This window comes from Coregonus clupeaformis, chromosome 23 (assembly GCF_020615455.1).
Source record: "Coregonus clupeaformis isolate EN_2021a chromosome 23, ASM2061545v1, whole genome shotgun sequence".
Lineage (NCBI taxonomy): Eukaryota > Metazoa > Chordata > Actinopteri > Salmoniformes > Salmonidae > Coregonus > Coregonus clupeaformis.
Window position 1 is genome coordinate 34,829,452 of NC_059214.1, and position 18,317 is coordinate 34,847,768.

At 43.2% G+C, this 18,317-nt stretch overlaps 1 protein-coding gene across 3 annotated transcripts in view; it reads left to right on the plus strand.

The window, feature by feature from the left end:
- The first annotated feature begins 11,157 nt into the window (after window positions 1-11,157).
- The window catches only part of LOC121536155 (sterile alpha motif domain-containing protein 9-like), a 33,456-nt gene continuing 26,296 nt past the window's right edge, over window positions 11,158-18,317 (plus strand). For 2 of the 3 annotated variants that reach the window (XM_045206690.1, XM_041843437.2), the window contains exon 1: window positions 11,158-11,322. The gene's annotated coding sequence lies outside the window, so the exon portion shown is untranslated. Of the gene's footprint in view, window positions 11,323-15,778; window positions 15,822-15,934; window positions 15,952-18,317 lie in introns of all 3 variants that reach the window. The other variant, XM_045206689.1, reaches the window with a different exon arrangement.

Below are 18,317 nucleotides of genomic sequence, written 5' to 3' on the forward strand. Positions count from 1 at the left end.
GTGTCATACCGCCGGGACAGGCCGTCTGCCTTACCGTTCTGGGACCCTGGGATGTATGTGATCTTAAAAACAAACCGGGTCAGGAACATGTTCCACCTAGCCTGACGAGGGTTCAATCTCCTAGCTGCCCGGATGTACTCCAGGTTACGGTGGTCAGTCAGAATGAGGAAAGGGTGTTGAGCCCCCTCAAGCCAATGCCTCCACACCTTTAGGGCCTGGACTACAGCTAACAGCTCCCTGTCCCCTACGTCATAATTACGCTCCGCCGTGCTGAGCTTATTAGAATAGAACGCACAGGGGCGGAGCTTAGGTGGCGTGCCGGACCGTTGCGACAGGACTGCCCCAATTCCGGCCTCGGACGCGTCTACCTCTACTTGGAATGGTAAAGAGGGATCCGGATGCGCTAGCACCGGAGCCGAGGCGAACAGGTTTTTCAGTTTGACAAATGCCCTGTCCGCCTCAGCTGACCACTGCAAGCGAACCGGACCCCCCTTTAACAGGGACGTAATGGGGGCTGCAACCTGTCCAAAGCCCCGGATAAACCTCCGGTAGTAATTAGCAAAACCCAAAAACTGCTGCACCTCTTTTACAGTGGTTGGAGTTTGCCAATTACGCACGGCCGACACACGGTCAACCTCTATCTTCACACCAGACGCGGACAACCGATAACCCAAAAAGGAGACGGACTCCTGGAAGAACAAGCATTTCTCTGCCTTGGCATACAAGTCATGCTCCAACAGTCTCCTCAACACTCGGCGCACCAGGGCTACATGCTCGGCTCGTGTAGAAGAGTACACTAGGATGTCGTCGATGTATACTACCACACCCTGCCCATGCATGTCCCGGAAAATCTCGTCAACAAAGGATTGGAAGACTGAAGGAGCATTCATCAACCCGTATGGCATGACGAGATACTCGTAATGACCCGAGGTGGTGCTAAATGCTGTTTTCCATTCATCCCCCCTCCCTAATGCGCACCAGATTGTACGCGCTCCTGAGATCCAACTTTGTGAAGAACCGCGCTCCGCGTAATGATTCTGTCATAGTCGCAATCAGTGGAAGAGGGTAACTGTACTTAACCGTGATCTGATTGAGACTACGGTAATCAATACACGGGCGCAAACCCCCGTCCTTCTTCTTCACAAAAAAGAAACTCAAGGAAACCGGGGAAGTGGAGGACCGTATGTATCCCTGTGCCAAGGACTCGGCTATGTAAGTCTCCATAGCCGCTGTCTCCTCTTGAGACAGGGGATACACACGGCTCCGCAGAAGTGCCGCTCCTGTTTGGAGATCTATCGCACAATCCCCCTGTCTATGAGGTGGTAGCCGTGTTGCCCTCGTTTTGCTGAACACAAGTGCTAAATCCTCATATTCAGGGGGAATGCGCATTGCGGGCACTTGGTTCGGACTCTCCACCGAGGTCGCCCTAAGGAAACACCTAGACATCTCCCTACACACTGGGCAGACCACTCCATAAGAGCCCTCTGTTGCCACGCAATGGTAGGATCATGGGCGCTTAACCAGGAAGCCCCAGCACCACGGGATACGCAGGAGAGTCAATCAGATAAAACTGAATGATCTCCTCATGACCCCCCTGCGTCGTCATCTTAAGTGATGCTGTGACTTCTCTGATCAACCCCGACCCCAACGGCCGGCTGTCTAGGGCATGAACAGGAAAGGGGGCTTCTACCGGCCGAAGGGGAATTCCTAACCTATAACAAAATGCACGATCAACAAAATTCCCAGCTGCGCCTGAATCTACTAGCGCCTTATGCTGGGAATGAGGTGCCACCTGTGGAAATCTCACAGGTATACACATGTGACCAACAGAGAGCTCTGGGTAAGTGGGGCGCCTACTCAGCTGGAATGACTCCCCAGTGCGTGACCTGTTGTCCCCTCTCCCAGGAGACCCTCCCCAGCACCTGGCCGCGGTGTGTCCTCCACGGCCACAGTTGGTGCAGGGGATGGCCCCCCTCGGGCTCTCTCTCCTCCTCTCTCTAGCGCCAGCACCTCCGAGCTCCATGGGAATCGGCTCGGAGGTGCTGGAGGGTAGAATGGACGACCCCCACTCGGGACATCCGCGGGTAGCCAGCAGGGTGTCGAGACGGATGGAGATGTCCACCAACTGGTCGAAGGATAGGTTGGTGTCCCTGCAGGCCAGCTCACGACGAACGTCCTCTCGTAGGCTACACCGGTAATGGTCGATGAGGGCCCTCTCATTCCACCCCGCATCCGCCGCTAGAGTCCGGAACTCCAGGGCGAACTCCTGTGCGCTCTTCTTCCCCTGTCGGAGGTGGAACAGACGCTCCCCCGCCGCCTTCCCCTCAGGTGGATGATCGAAGACAGTCCTGAAGCGGCGGGAGAACTCCGCGTAGGTGATGGTAGCGGCGTCTATTCCCCTCCATTCGGCGTTGGCCCACTCCAACGCCTTGCCGGATAGACAGGAGATGAGGGCGGAGACGCTCTCGTATCCCGAGGGCGCTGGGTGTATGGTGGCCAGGTAGAGTTCCACCTGCAGGAGGAACCCCTGACACCCGGCTGCAGAACCATCATATGCCCTCGGGAGCGAGAGCCGAATGCCACTGGGTCCCGGTGCTGAGAGAGGAGGACTGGCCGTTGGTGACGGGATGGTGTGAGAAGGCGTGGGCACCTCTCCCGTAACCAACCGGCGTAGAGTGTTGGACACCTCGTTCATGGCGGCCCCAAGTTGCCGGATCATGGTGTCTTGGTCGCTGATCCGATCCTCCAGCGACTTGGGTGCCGCCACTGCTCCTGCTGACTCCATACTGGTGTGTTGTTCTGTCAAGACTGAGGTGTATGTGGTGTGGGAGTCAGGCGCAGGACACCGAAGCTTAGTCCAACAAAGTTTACTTGTGGAACCACAAGGCAAAGATACAAAGAACGGCCTCAAAACGACAGAGGCGAGCAATTACGCAACTATGCGTAAAACAACAAAACAGAGAAAAAAACACGCAGCACTACGGACAGGCGAAAAACAACACACAACCTAACCAATACAACACAGGCAACTTATAGAACACGTAATCAGACACAAACGGACTCAGGTGTGACAGACAGACAAAAGCAATCACACATAGAAACATTCAACGGTGGCAGCTAGTACTCCGGGGACGACGAACGCCGAAGCCTGCCCGAACTAGGAGGAGGAGCAGCCTCGGCAGAATCCGTGACAATTTTAATATCACATAACAAACAAATATTTCTCAGATGGTGCAGAACTTCACTGAGGAAACAAGCTTTGTTATTAGCACTGAAATGTAATATATTTCCCTCACTTAAATGCACAGAACCTCATCATGTAGATATTCAATTTTGATATATATATATAAAGCCTAATAGTTTGTCCTGTTTGCCTTCTATTTGCAGATGAAATTAATGACAGCTACCATGTTGTGTTGAAGTGACTAGAGGAAAGGTCTGGAGTGAAGTGGATGGTTTCAGATCACTGTCCAAGTGTCTGGAACCTATAGGGCTTGTTGAGGAGCATTAGACTTTGTAACATTAAACGGTGCAATTGTATAGATTGTTCATAGCTCACCCTATATATAATTTTTCTGTCCAAACACTGCAATAACAGTAAAAATCCCCTTGAGACAGCTATTTAGTTTACATTTGTATTTTTTTGTATTTTCTAAATTAAGTTATTGATTAATTTTGATGAGATGTATAATTCGTTTTTAAAATATGGTTTATTTAAAATACCTTTATTACTCCTGCAAAATTGACATGTTTTTTTAATCAATACCATGAAAGTCAATATAAAGTCATGTTTGTGAAATGTATCATAAAGTGCTGTTCAAAGAAATCCAAAATACTGTATACTACGTTGGCCTTCCTTTGGTACAATCTGTAGTTGTTGATTTGTTTGATGTTACATATTAGAAGGCTAACATTAGTTTCTGCGGTATCAGTACATATGGTATTATACATTGAGTGGGGACCAACTGTTTTTTTGGGGTCACACTAAAGTATTCACTCTTTGTTTGCTTCGTACCACAATTGCTTTAACGATTTAAATATTTGAGCTAAAATAATACAGACAAATATTTAAACCCCCAATACAGACTTACAGATAAGGCAAATGAACAGATAATATAGATGTCATAGCTGTATGATGTTTAGCTAATGATTCTATTCTGCTTCTGTTATTTATCTCCCATTTTATGTAACATTTTATGTACAGCATATCAGTTCTTCCAGATCCCTGTCCTGAAATGTAAATGGCTTAATATTGTCCAACATGTTAAGGAAAGTATTACTGCCCCAATGTTTCAATTTCAATGAAAGACAATCGTACATTTGGACTTGACTGCGATGATGTGATTTCACTCAACATAAAGTATTTTGCACTGCTCTGTACTATTCTTCTGAGTTCAGTTTCTTATTCAATTAAAAACAAAAAACAATGTATTAAGTGAGAAGTAGGTCATTGGTCTGAAGCCGAAAAAGATTAGATAATAAATTCACATGAGCACCACCATGCCTACTCCACCCATGCTCTACCAAGGTTTTACAGCACACATCTTTGGCCTACTACAGTAGCTATGTTGGTCTATTATACTTTAAACAATGTATATGTAGGTTGATTAGGATTCAAACCTTCTCAAACAGCCTATTTTATACTCTTAGAGGAGGTGCTCCCACAATAATGTGATTTGTACTGCATACAAGTTAAAGTATTGGAATCTTGACACACGACACCAATCCCGTTCCACTACCTTTTCATGTTTTGTTTTTGTATTATAGGAACGCAAGCTTAGACCATCAAGACCATCATGCCACTGTAGTAATGTACTGCCTGACTGTATTTCCTTCACCTTTATTTTAGCAATACATGAAATTGAGAAAAAATTATATTTCATAACATCTTTTTTTGGTCAGTAGGGGCCAACATAACAACAGGTGATGGTTTGTTGGAGACTGACACTCATATAGTGCCTTCGGAAAGTATTCAGACCCCTTGACTTTTTCCACATTTTGTTACGTTACAGCCATATTCTAAAATTGATTAAATTGTTTTTTCCCCTCATCAATCTACACATAATACCCCATAATGACAAAGCAAAAACAGTTTATTTTTATATTTTAAATTGACATATACATTTACATAAGTATTCAGACCCTTTACTCAGTACTTGGTTGAAGCACCTTTGGCAGCGATTACAGCATTGAGTCATCTTGGGTATGATGCTACAAGCTTGGCACACCTGTATTTGGGGAGTTTCTCCCATTCTTCTCTGCAGATCCTCTCAAGCTCTGCCAGGTTGGATGGGGAGCGTTGCTGCACAGCTATTTTCAGGTCTCTCCAGAGATGTTAGATCGGGTTCAAGTCCGGGCTCTGGCTGGGCCACTCAAGGACATTCAGAGACTTGTCACGAAGCCACTCCTGCGTTGTCTTGGCTGTGTGCTTAGAGTCGTTGTCCTGTTGGAAGGTGAACCGTCGCCCCATTCTGAGGTCCTAAGTGCTCTGGAGCAGGTTTTCATCAAGGATCTCTCTGTACTTTGCTCTGTTCATCTTCCCCTCAGTCCTGACTAGTCTCCCAGTCCCTGCCGCTGAAAAACATCCCCACAGCATGATGCTGCCACTACCATGCTTCACCGTAGGGATGGTGCCAGGTTTCCTCCAGACGTGACGCTTGGCATTCAGGTCAAATAGTTCAATCTTGGTTTCATCAGACCAGAGAATCTTGTTTCTCATGGTCTGAGAGTCTATAGGTGCCTTTTGGCAAACTCCAAGCGGGCTGTCATGTGCCTTTTTACTGAGGAGTGGCTTCCGTCTGGCCACTCTACCATAAAGGCCTGATTGGTGGAGTGCTGCAGAGATGGTTTTCCTTCTGGAAGGTTCTCCCATCTCCACAGAGGTTACTCTAGAGCTCTGTCAGAGTGACCATTCAGTTCTTGGTCACCTCCCTGACCAAGGCCCTTCTCCCCCGACTGCTCAGTTTGGCCGGGTGGCCAGCTCTAGGAAGAGTATTGGTGGTTCCAAACTTCTTCCATTTAAGAATGATGGAGGCCACTGTGTTCTTGGGGACCTTCAATGCTGCAGACATTTTTTGATACCCTTTCCCATATCTGTGCCTCGACACAATCCTGTCTCGGAGCTCTACGGACAATTCCTTCAACCTCATGGCTTGGTTTTTGTTCTGACATGCACTGTCAACTGTGGGACCTTATATAGACAGGTGTGTGCCTTTCCAAATCATGTTCAATCAATTGAATTTACCACAGGTGGACTCCAATCAAGTTGTAGAAACATCTCAAGGATGCTCAATGGAAACAGGATGCACCTGAGCTCAATTTCGAGTCTCATAGCAAAGGGTCTGAATACTTATGTAAATAAAGTATTTTTTAATTCAATTTTTTAAAATACATTTTCAAAAATCTCTACAAACCTGTTTTCGTTTAGTCATTTGTTTGTAGATTGCTGTGGTTTTTTATTTTTATTAATCCATTTTAGAGTAAGGCTGTAACGTAACAAAATGTGGAAAAAGTCAAGGGGTCTGAATATTTTCTGAAGGTCTATAGAGGCTGTCTGCATTCCTGATTTCTGTAACTGTCAGTTTACCTGTGTAATATTGACATGAGTGCAGAAACACTTGTTTTGCAAACATGGTCCTGTTTTATCAAATGCTGTGCTGATCAATGGGCAGTTCATTACCTCTGTCAAATGAACATGTACACTGAACAAAAATGCAACATGTAATGTTTTACAAGATCCCAGAAATGTTCCATAGGCACAAAAAGCTTATTTTTCTCAAATGTTGTGCACAATCCCTGTTAGTGAGCATTTGTCCTTTGCCAAGATAATCCATCCACCTGACAGGTGTTGCATATCAAGATGCTGATTAAACTGCATGATCATCACACAGGTTCACCTTGTGCTGGGGACAAGAAAAGGCCACTCTATGTGCAGTTTTGTCACATGACTACATTAAAAGATAAATACAGTAGGCTACATAGGCCTATATATTTAAATCATATTGAAATCAATTTCATGTTCAATAAATGTAGATTTGTTTAGCTAATTGTAGGCTACTGTATCAAATGTCTGCCTCAATTTCATGATGTGTAGGCCTAACAACATGTGCGCAATGATGCGCCAAATATTCGATTTAGTGCATAGCCTAAGCATTAGAATAATCAGCCTCAATATTTGCAGCCATAGGTGATAATTTATTTCTAGCAGCTGATCCGTCGTCAGTATCTAATGTTAAGGTAAGATTTGAATGGAGAACACTGATCTGAGAGCAGCGCTGTTCTTTCAATCCTATCAGTATCGACACATGCTTTAAAGACGCACTCATTTAAAGTTATCTGTACGTGGTGTTTTGAGAAACGTGAGTTCTTCGACTGTTATAGAAACAACAAATCGTTACAACACTTGTAAGCTTAAGTTCCATCGCTATCGGGAAAATGGGCCTTGGCTATTACGTCATAGACATGGCTATTTGTATTCATGCAAAACATATGGATTCTCCCTTTGAAGAGGGGAGGGGGGTGAAGTTCACAACAATTTCTTATTGTTTTACACTAATTCAGTTAAGTCAGATGTTTGCCATCAGACCGCCCTCCCCTTGAGTTTAGCTGTTTGTATGTCTTCTGTATCCTTCCAGATCTTTCTCCTCCTTTTGACAAAATATTTTCAGCACCGACCATTATAAACGTCATTTTGCTTACTGGGTTCAGATCGTAGGGAACACACTGAAAAGTAACTTGACACTGTTGGTCAGTCAGCATTAAAATGGCATGAAGCCAGCTACAGTATCTAGCCAGTTTGACTGTCAAAAATCTGGTATGGTGGTGTGGTTCTCGGTAACGGCTGGACGGATCATAACGAGAGGAGGGGAGTGTAATAATCTCAATGCATTTAATATAGATTAGATTTACAACAAACTGCAGCTCCAACTACTAAAAGCACAGGTCAGGGGCACTGTATAACACAGGAGCTGTCAAAGAGTTGGTGGATGGTCAAAGGCAGGGATGGGCAACTGTTGGCCCGCAGGCCGCATGCGGCCCCCCTTTTGTAGGCCAGCGGACCAATAAAACAAATATATACACTACTGGTCAAAAGTTTTAGAACACCTACTCATTCCAGGGTTTTTCTTAATTTTTACTATTTTCTACATTGTAAAATATTGGTGAAGACATCAAAACTATGAAATAATATATGGAATCATGTAGTAAACAGAAAAGTGTTAAACAAATCTACATTTATTTTATATTTGAGAATCTTGAAATAGCCACCCTTTGCCTTGATGACAGCTTTGTACACTCTTGGCATTCTCTCAACCAGCTTCACCTGGAATGCTTTTCCAACAGTCTTGAAGGAGTTCCCACATATGCTGAGCACTTGTTGGCTGCTTTTCCCTTCACTCTGCCATCCGACTCATCCCAAACCATCTCAATTGGGTTGAGGTCGGGGATTGTGGAAGCCAGGTCATCTGATGCAGCACTCCATCACTCTCCTTCTTGGTAAAATAGCCCTTACACAGCCTGAAGGTGTGTTGGTCATTGTCCTGTTGAAAAACAAATGATAGTCCCACTAAGCCCAAACCAGATGGGATGGCGTATCGCTGCAGAATGCTGTGGTAGTCATGCTGGTTAAGTGTGCCTTGAATTCTAAATAAATCACAGACAGTGTCACCAGAAAAGCACCATAACACCTCCTCCTCCATGCTTTACAGTGGGAAATACACATGCGGCGATCATCCGTTCCCCCACACCGTGTCTCACAAAGACACAGCGGTTGGAACCAAAAATCTCCAATTTGGACTCTAGACCAAAGGACATTTCCACCGGTCTAATGTCCATTGCTCGTGTTTCTTGGCCCAAGCAAGTCTTTTTTTTTTATTATTGGTGTCCTTTAGTAGTGGTTTCTTTGCAGCAATTCGACCATGAAGGCCTGATTCACGCAGTCTCCTCTGAACAGTTGATGTTGAGATGTGTCTGTTACTTGAACTCTGTGAAGCATTTATTTGGGCTGCAATTTCTAAGGCTGGTAACTCTAATGAACTTATCCTCTGCAGCATAGGTAACTCTGGGTCTTCCATTCCTGTGGCGGTCCTCATGAGAGCCAGTTTCATCATAGCGCTTGATGGTTTTTGCGACTGCACTTGAAGAAACGTTCAAAGTTCTTGATATTTTCCGTATTGACTTAATGTCTTAAAGTAATGATGGACTGTCGTTTCTCTTTGCTTATTTGAACTGTTCTTGCCATAATATGGACTTTTAGCAAATAGGGCTATCTTCTTTATACAACCCCTACCTTGTCACAACACAACTGATTGGCTCAAACGCATTAAGAAGGAAAGAAATTCCACAAATTAACTTTTAAGAAGGCACACCTGTTAATTGAAATGCATTCCAGGTGACTACCTCATGAAGCTGGTTGAGAGAGTGCCACAAGTGTGCAAAGCTGTCATCAAGGCAAAGGGTGGCTATTTGAAGAATCTCAAATATAAAATATATTTTGATTTGTTTAACACTTTTCTGGTTACTACATGATTCCATATGTGTTATTTCATAGTTTTGATGTCTTCGCTATTATTCTACAATGTAGAAAATAATAAAAATAAAGAAAAACCTTTGATCATCAGTTATCATATTAAAAACTGCAAACATTTGCCTCCACCTTATGGCAAAATGTGTAGAATTTGCAGACCCACGAGCCACTGCGGCCCCTCATGATGAGTTCTGTTTTTTGGTGGCCCCCACCCCCATCAAAGATGCCCATCCCTGGTCTAAGGGCACTCGTTAGGTATCGTGATGTTGACTATTCACTGTTTTCTTCACACCTGACACAACCTCACAGTTCCTCTGTAGCAGTGAGGTCATTCTGGTCACAAGGGGTACAGAGAAAGGGAGTACCAGAACCAGACAACTTGGTAACAATGCCACTACGTGTTGGACCGGCCAGCGGTTCTCAACCTTTTCTGTTCCGGGGACCACCAAATCACTGTCAAAAGCTCTTGAGGACCACCATTCGGTATTTCTTAGCATAAAATATCTTGTCTGTCAAATTTTGTCAATTTTATCAGTGAAAGTTAACAGATTAAAGGCCTACTATTATTATTATTATAATAAACAATTTACATTGTGAAAAGCAACGTAAAATTGCTTATAATACCGTTAATACTCCCAGCTGTTTTTAAAAATATATATATATAAATTCGCTGGGCTACAGTATCACAATTTGACTTGCACCTGATGATCCGTTTACACTCTTCATTGGTGTTTTACATTACGCGTATGAAGTTATTATAACGTTATTACCATAGAATTACATACAGAGTGAATTATAGGATCTATGGTTATTACAGAGTATTCCAGGATTGCATTTGTCATCGCAAAACAATATAGTTCAAATTAGTCATACAATCAGGTTTCATGGTACATTATTGAGCAGCATACAGTAGGCTATCCTCTCACCAATGTCCCAAACTTGGCTTTCAGCTTCGTCCAGCATGCCTGTCCTGTAGCTGGTTAGGATCCTGTGGCCAGCTTAGGAGGACTAAGAATGATCTGCAATGATGGTCTGAGCTTTCAGCTTCAAGGTTGTAGGCTGTTTGCTGGGTTAGTCTTCATTTGAATAAATTCAAAGTAGATCCCTAGTCTGGATTTCCATATAATTTGTGTAGAGAAAAGGGATAGGGCACAGTACAAGTTTCAAGTTCTTTAGTCTTATGTATGGGATAGGCATGGTATACATTGTCAACGAAATGCTTACTTGCAGGTTCCTTCTGGACAATGCAACAACAATAAGAAATAGTAAAAAATAAGAATATTAACATACAGGTCTACAACATGGGCGCATATCCCCTCCTTTCAACACAGATGAAAAAGAGAAGACGGAGAGAGAGTACCACTGGGATGATTGAGATACACCCCAAGTTAAATTTCGGTTCAACTGAAAGGTTCCGAATTTGTAAGGAGGAAGCTGAGGAAAGGGATTGCCCAGAGAAGACAGACAGCTAAAGCCGCCACCCGAACGCAGTTTCAGTATAACGGATGATCCTTTAAAATAACTATTTTAACAGTCTTTGAAAATCTTTTATATTTCTAATTATAGTGTTACATTGAATTTGGCCACAACAACTTCTTATTGTTTTACACTAATTCAGTGAAGTCAGATGTTTTCCATCAGACCGCCCTCTCCGTGATATTATTTGTGTCTTCCGCATCCTTCCAGATCTTTCTCCTTTCGACAAAATATTTTCAGCACTTACCGTCGTTTCTTCTCACCACAGAGACCAGCAAACTATTTCATGTTGGAATCTGTCAGCAAAGCTATGATCATGAGTGGTACGTTTGCATGACGTTTTACATTATAATATAGCCTCTGATATAATTATAATTTACATAAAATATGTTTTATGTTCAGTCTGATATCTATCCTCATTTGTCATCGACGAGCCCTCGCAATTATGTTATCCATTATCTGGATGTGACATTTCTATAAGCCTATTATTATTAATGACATTAAAACGTCTATTTGAACCGATTTTCATGTATTATGGAAATCAAGGACATGTTGCAGATTGAACTACAGTAGCCAAACATATACATTTACGTTTTAGTCATTTAGAAGACGCTCTTATCCAGAGCGACTTACAGTTAGTGAGTGCATACATTTTTCTACAAGAAAAGTGTTACACTACACTCTTAGAAAAAAAGGTGATATCTAGAACCTTAAAGGGTTCCTCGGCTGTCCCCATAGAGAACACTTTGAAGAACCCTTTTTGGTTCCAGGTAGAACCCTTTCTACAGAGGGTTCTACAAGGAGTGTTCTTTTTAAATAATTAAAGCCACAACCCTTAATTCGTGTTTCAGCCAAAATGCAGCCCCACCACTTGTTTACTCCAGGTATTAAATTAACCCAGGTGTAGCTAAAACCCAGTACCTTGTTTTTTTTAAAAAGTAGGCCTATGTAATGAAACATTTTTGTCCACATTACATTTTCCACAGCCAACAACACCTGTAAGCAACAGCAAAATCCGACAACCCCATAGTAGAATAGTTTACCAATTCACTTATTCAGCCTGTTGCATTCTATGCAGGGCATGCCCTAGCCTTTTTGGGGCCCTAAGCGAGATTTTGTTGGCGTGCAAAACCTTGCTTGCAAAACATCTTAGTGGCCTCCCCTTTTGACGGGAGAGAAAAATGTAAGTTCTAAGGTTAATTTCCTGCAATTCTACCGATTTTGCCATGGGGTGTATAGAAATTGTAGAAGTTTTAAAGCTAATTTCCTGCAATTCTACAAATGTTTCCACAAATTATTCCATGTTAATGATATCTTTGTAAGAGTGACTAACAAAATCAATGGGGGCCCCCTGGAGGTTAGGGCCCCTGGGCACGTGCCTTGCATGCCCGGTCGGTAGTTGGCTATGATTATTACAAGTTTAGATATCAAATCAAATCAAATTTTATTGGTCACATGCGCCGAATACAACAGGTGCAGACATTACAGTGAAATGCTTACTTACAGCCCTTAACCAACAGTGCATTTATTTTTAACAAAAAAAGTAAAAATAAAACAACAACAAAAAAAGTGTTGAGAAAAAAAGAGCAGAAGTAAAATAAAATAACAGTAGGGAGGCTATATATACAGGGGGGTACCGGTGCAGATTCAATGTGCGGGGGCACCGGCTAGTTGAGATAGTTGAAGTAATATGTACATGTGGGTAGAGTTAAAGTGACTATGCATAAATAATTAACAGAGTAGCAGAAGCGTAAAAAGGATGGGGTGGGGGGGCAGTGCAAATAGTCCGGGTAGCCATGATTAGCTGTTCAGGAGTCTTATGGCTTGGGGGTAGAAGCTGTTGAGAAGTCTTTTGGACCTAGACTTGGCACTCCGGTACCGCTAGACTAATTTATCAATCTAAAAATGGTTAGCTGACATGGCTTATCGAGGGACTGTCAGTGACTGACACAACCAAATTTCGAACTTGCACCTTGTGTATTCTACTATTCTAACTCTCAACAGTAAATTGAGACCCCAATAATTTAGTCAAAAATTACTTTATTTTGAAGGAATGCCTTTGATTTGACAGCATGCATATGGGCAGTTCGGCACGACCCGACCATTAAACCCGATTACGTGTTTCTGCACATGAGCTTCGCTAGCTAACGTTGCCATGACAACTCCTACAGGCGTGATCGGAGATTTCTAATGGAAAAACTGTTATGTATGGATATTCTAGTTTTTCCCTTTAGGGCACCTGTAACGCCCACCTGCTTACATACATTGGAATGCTTGGAATGTTTTATCCTGTGAAACGCATTAAACAATGCCGACGTTAGTTTTTACTCCCGTCTCATGTCCTGTCCTTATATTAGTTGTATAAGTAATACAGTGTGCTATACAACAAAACTGGCGACGAGGAAGAAACGTTCTCACGTTTGTGTTCATTATTTTTGGTAGAAAGTCTGAGTTTAATTCGTTTTTTTACTGTAGTAAGACGCAAAGTAAACGTGGAGCTAGCCAGTTGAGTGATGCTAGCTAGCTTCTGATGTCACAGCAATGAGAGCCTCGAGGAAGAGGAAGAGGAAGAGTTTCGCTGTGGGAGAAAGTGGAATCACTGCGAGTAAAAAACAAGCCAAACAAAGGGTCTGGGAGTAAGGGACCATCTAAAAAGTGTGACAAAGAAAAATAATAAGCTAAATGTCTGCACTGGTTGGAAATATAAGAACATTTGATGAATCTGTCAAGTTCAATGGAGTTCTTACACAGAATGTTTTGAGTACTTTGTGTTGGCAAATGGAATTAAAGCAGATGTAGTTGTGCCAACATTTTTGACTGTTATGGGAGGAAAAACATCAAATCTACTGTACAACCTAGTAACGCCTGAAAAACCTGGTGATAAATCATATGATGAAATTGTTTCCGGTCACTAATTCTAACTGGCTGAACCAGTAGAACCGGGGCGCAGGTACCTACCCACCCTTTTGGCCTTGTCTGCCTTATACGGTGAGGGAAAAAATTATTTGATCCACTGCTGATTTTGTACGTTTGCCCACTGACAAAGACATGATCAGTCTATAATTTTAATGGTAGTTTTATTTGAACAGTGAGAGACAGAATAACAACAACAAAATCCAGAAAAACGCATGTCAAAAATGTTATAAATTGATTTGCATTTTAATGAGGGAAATAAGTATTTGACCCCTCTGCAAAATATGACTTAGTATTTGGTGTCAGAACCCTTGTTGGTAATCACAGATGTCAGACGTTTCTTGTAGTTGGCCACCAGGTTTGCACACATCTCAGGAGGGATTTTGTCCCACTCCTCTTTGCAGATCTTCTCCAAGTCATTAAGGTTTCGAGGCTGACGTTTGGCAACTCAAACCTTCAGCTCCCTCCACAGATTCTCTATGGGATTAAGGTCTGGAGACTGGCTAGGCCACTCCAGGACCTTAATGTGCTTCTTCTTGAGCCACTCCTTTGTTGCCTTGGCCGTGTGTTTTGGGTCATTGTCATGCTGGAATACCCATCCACAACCCATTTTCAATGCCCTGGCTGAGGGAAGGAGGTTCTCACCCAAGATTTGACGGTACATGGCGCCGTCCATCGTCCCTTTGACGCAGTGAAGTTGTCCTGTCCCCTTAGCAGAAAAACACCCCCAAAGCATAATGTTTCCACCTCCATGTTTGACGGTGGGGATGGTGTTCTTGGGGTCATAGGCAGCATTCCTCCTCCTCCAAACACGGCGAGTTGAGTTGATGCCAAATAGCTCAATTTTGGTCTCATCTGACCACAACACTTTCACCCAGTTCTCCTCTGAATCATTCAGATGTTCATTGGCAAACTTCAGACGGCCCTGTATATGTGCTTTCTTGAGCAGGGGGACCTTGCGGGCGCTGCAAGATTTCAGTCCTTCACGGCGTAGTGTGTTACCAAGTGTTTTCTTGGTGACTATGGTCCCAGCTGCCTTGAGATCATTGACAAGATCCTCCCGTGTAGTTCTGGGCTGATTCCTCACCGTTCTCATGATCATTGCAACTCCACAAGGTAAGATCTTGCATGGAGCCCCAGGCTGAGGGAGATTGACAGTACTTTTGTGTTTCTTCCATTTGCGAATAATCGCACCAACTGTTGTCACCTTCTCACCAAGCTGCTTGGCGATGTTCTTGTAGCCCATTCCAGCCTTGTGTAGGTCTACAATCTTGTCCCTGACATCCTTGGAGAGCTCTTTGGTCTTGGCCATGGTGGAGAGTTTGGAATCTGATTGATTGATTGCTTCTGTGGACAGGTGTCTTTTATACAGGTAACAAACTGAGATTAGGAGCACTCCCTTTAAGAGTGTACTCCTAATCTCAGCTCGTTATCTGTATAAAAGACACCTGGGAGCCAGAAATCTTTCTGATTGAGAGGGGGTCAAAACTTATTTCCCTCATTAAAATGCTAATCAATTTATAACATTTTTGACATGTGTTTTTCTTGATTTTTTTGTTGTTATTCTGTCTCTCACTGTTCAAATAAACCTACCATTAAAATTATTGACTGATCATTTCTTTGTCAGTGGGCAAACGTACAAAATCAGCAGGGGATCAAATACTTTTTCCCTCACTGTACGGCCTTTACTGGTACATGCCCACCACACATCGGTTACAGGGGCTGTAAGGTTCAGAATTCTCTCCTGTGCTTCCGAACCTAAGTCAGTCACATTACTACTATTTCCAATTGACAATTCGTGATATCTTTGTTTCTCTTTACCCCCCATCTGGATGTCCCGCCCGGTCTCATATCCCCGTCCCCAAGTGTGTCCAGGAACAATCCGCCGTGGGGCCCGAACACAAATATGGTGGGGTATTATTCCATTCTGTTGCTTGTTGACATGTACCCCACACGTTGGCTACGTCCCTAACCCTTATTTTGAATCCTAAAGTCTGCCTTTCTCTGACTCCTATTTTGTAGGTCACTCGTCCTTGATGGTCAGTATGTTGGGTCGCTTCTCTTTTACTTCTTAACAATGGTAAGGGCATAGCGTAATTGGTGCGGGGTGGTGGTGGATCTTGACATATCAGGACCATTGCCGAGACTATGATGCAGTTCAGGGTTACTCATATTCCCAAAAACCGCCAATCCTCTCCTGCCCTTAGTCTTTCTGCTTGGTACCACCCCATACTCTCACCCTAAGAACACACTACAGTGATGATAAGTCGGGGTAGGAGATCTTCGTTATCAGAGGTGATCCCCAGACCCTATTGGTTCAGTTCTTCTCTCTAACTCTGCGTAGTCCTCTCCTCCGTCTAGTTATCTTTAATCCTACCATCTACCATCATCCCCCCTGTTGACACATGGCTCTGCCCATGTGTCAATATTGCCACATCTCTAAACAATCACTTAGGTAATATTGGTAAATTATCCTTATGCAAATTCCCTCCTCCTTGACTGCTCCTATTTTCTCCCATTTGGTCACTTCCTTCATTGGTGCTCTCAACTGGCTCTCTATCAGTAATGTTTTATCAATGTTAATTTCTTCTTTCAGATGTAAGTATGTGGGTGCTTGTGGTTTGAGGCCTGCCTTATTCTCTTCCTCATCTGCCTTTCTGTTGTCGTTGCTTATGCTATTTGCACCTTTAGTATGAGCCTCACATTTATAAATAGCTATCTTCTCTGATATGAGTACAGCATCTAAAAGTAAATTAACTGGGCATGTGTAACGGTTTTTCCAGAAGTGGTTACCATTCCCCTGTTTCTCCATTGTGCAGCAAATATGTGTACTGTATTAAATGCATAGGCACTATCGGTGTAAATAGTAACCTTTTTCCCTTTTCCCAAATGACATTCGCGAGTGAGAGCTACTATCTCAACCTGTTGTGCAGAATAATTTCTAGGTAAAGATTCAGCTTCCAAGACGTCTGTCTCTGTTACAACTGCATATCCTCTGTTACAACTGCATATCCTGTAGCATTCGTACCATCAGGGTTTTTTCTAGATGAGCCATCAACAAACATAGTCACTTCCCCATCTACTAAGGCTAGGTCTGTCAAGTCAGGTCTTTCAAGTCAGGTCTTGGCAATACAAGTTACTCAGTTTCAGTTATACAATTATGTGGGCTGCCATCTATTGCAATAGGAACCAGAGTGGAGGGGTTCAGAGTTGCACATCGTTCTATTGTCATAAGCGTCAGTGAATGCGGTGGGCGAAGTCAAACGCAGGACACAGAGCTTACTGGAAACGTACTTTACTCGAAAATAACCAGAGTATAAACAACCTCCAAAACAGGGAGGAAAATAACCCGCACAATAAACTACTGCCGATGACGAAAACAATCACACACAAAACACAATGAAAGACAGAGGGTTATATAGGGAATACAATGCAACATAATTTGAAACAGGTGTACACAATCAAGACCAAACAAGTCAAACACAGAAACATAGATCGGTAGCAGCTAGTACTCCGGGGACGACGAATGCCGAAGCCTGCCCGAGCAAGGAGGAGGGGCAGCCTCGGCTGAATCTGTGACATCTATGGTCAGATTAGGCATATTTAACAGGATTATCATACAAGATAAATGTATAGCGGGTGACATGTAGGCCATTTTATGCTCCAATAATAGTATGGATACTGCATGTGGAACTCTTAGGGTTAAATCATGGTACAAAACTATTGATGCCGAATCCTGCACCGCCTGAGCTGCAGCTACCACAGACTGTAAACATAGAGGCATTGCTTGTGCTACCTGGTCTAACCTAGATGAATAATGTGCAATGGGTTTGTTTTTCTCACCATGTTTCTGAGTCAAGACCGATGTCATATATCCCTCCCTACAGTCCATCGTTTGAGTAAAAGGCCTGTCATATCTAGGAAAAGCTAAGACTGTTTGGGAAGTTAGCAACTCTTTTATCTCTATAAATTGTTCCTCCGCTTCGGAGTTCCAAATGATTTTATCATGGCCTGCCATTGCCTTCCCATAGATAAGATCAATTAATTTACCAGTATGCAGTGCATGATGTGGTACCCAAGCTCTACAGTAGTTTATCATTCCCAAAAAGCTCATCATTTGTTTCTTGTTTAACGGTTTTGGCGCTTCAAGTATAGCAGTTTTCCTGGATGAGTTTAATGTTCGCCCCTCCTGAGTTATGGTATGTCCTAAGTAAATTACCTCGCTCTGCCAGAGTTGAAGTTTCTTTTTGCTTACTTTGTGTCCCTGCTCTGCCAGAAAGGTCAACAATTGGATTGTATCTGTTTTACATCCCTCTTGAGTGGGATTAGCCAATAGAATATCATCTACCTAAATTAACATTTGGCTTCCTTCCTGAGGTTCAAACTGTCCCATTTAGCATACAGT